General features: G+C 42.0%; 1 protein-coding gene across 1 annotated transcript in view; it reads right to left on the reverse strand.

The window, feature by feature from the left end:
- The window catches only part of KIF1BP (KIF1 binding protein), a 34,643-nt gene that overhangs the window by 5,717 nt on the left and 27,539 nt on the right, over positions 1-1,387 (reverse strand). The gene's annotated exons all lie outside the window — the stretch shown is intronic.

The raw sequence follows: 1,387 nt of genomic DNA on the forward strand, positions 1-1,387 counted from the left end.
CTGTGATGCCATGGCACTCTACCCAGGGGGATAGCTTGAGGCTCTGTCTCAAAAAAAAAAAAAAAACCACTGAGGGATCTTGGGGAGTCTAGTGTTAAACCATTCATAGATGACCTGCTTCTGGTCAGGGTTTCATATATAGCAAAGTAGCTCCCTACCTACAATCTGGTGAAAGTCAGCCCCTCAATGTAATGGCTTATAAAATTAAAAAAAAAAAGTTTAAAAAAGAAAACAGCCAAGAGCAGTGGCACCTGCCTATAGTCCCTGCCATTTGGGAAATTGAAGTAGGAGGATCACTTGAGCCCAGGAGCTCAAGGCTACAGCAAGCTATGATCACACCTGTGAATAGATGCTGCACTCCAGCCTAGGCAGCATAGCAAGACACTCACTCTAAAAAATTAAATTAAATTAAAAAATTGAAGTTTAAAAGAAAACAAACTCAGCTTGGTGCCTGTAGCTCAAGTGGCTAAGGCGCCAGCCACACACACTGGAGTTGGCGGGTATGAATCCAGCCTGGGCCCACCAAACAACAATGACAACTACAACCAAAAAACAGCTGGCCCTGGCCAGCAAAAACAGCAATGGCAACTGCAACAAAAAAAAAAGCCAGGTGTTGTGGCAGGCGCCTGTAGTCCCAACTACTCCGGAGGCTGAGGCAAGAGAATTACCTAAGCCCAAGAGTTGGAGGTTGCTGTGAGCTGTGACACCATAGCACTCTACCGAGGGCAATAAAGTGACATTCTGTCTCTAAAAATAAATAAATAAAAATAAACTCTAAACATGAAGATATCTGTGCATAAATCTGTTTAGATTTTGGATCACTTCCTTTGAACAGATTCCTAGCAGAATTTACTGGGTAAAAGAGTTTACATAATTTTAAATGTTCTTGCAACATACTGCCAAATTATTTTCAACCAATACTCCAACAATTCATGGAGAGGCTTAATGAAAGCACTTTGAAAATATTGAACATTAATAGCCGGGCGTTGTGGCAGGCACCTGTAGTCCCAGCTACTCAGGAGGCTGAGGCAAGAGAATCGCCTAAGCCCAAGAGCTGGAGGTTGCTGTGAACTGTGACGACACAGCACTCTACCAGGGGTGACAAACTGAGACTCTGTCTCTAAAAAAAAAAAAAAAAGAAAATATTGAACATTGTCATTTTTTTCAGCTTTCTGTATCACTGATTTAATTTTCATTATTTTTTTGTTATTGTTAGAGTTTCACTCTCTTGCCTTGGATAGAGCACTGTGATGTCATAGCTCACAGCAAACTCAAACTCTTGGGCTCAAGTGATCCTCTTCCCTAAGCCTCTCAAATAGCTGGAACTAAAGGTGTGTATCACCATGCCTGGCTAGTTTTTAGGCTGATCTCGAACTCCTGAGCTCTG

The sequence above is a fragment of the Otolemur garnettii genome, unplaced genomic scaffold (assembly GCF_000181295.1).
Source record: "Otolemur garnettii isolate 467f Iridium unplaced genomic scaffold, OtoGar3 scaffold00008, whole genome shotgun sequence".
Classification (NCBI taxonomy): domain Eukaryota; kingdom Metazoa; phylum Chordata; class Mammalia; order Primates; family Galagidae; genus Otolemur; species Otolemur garnettii.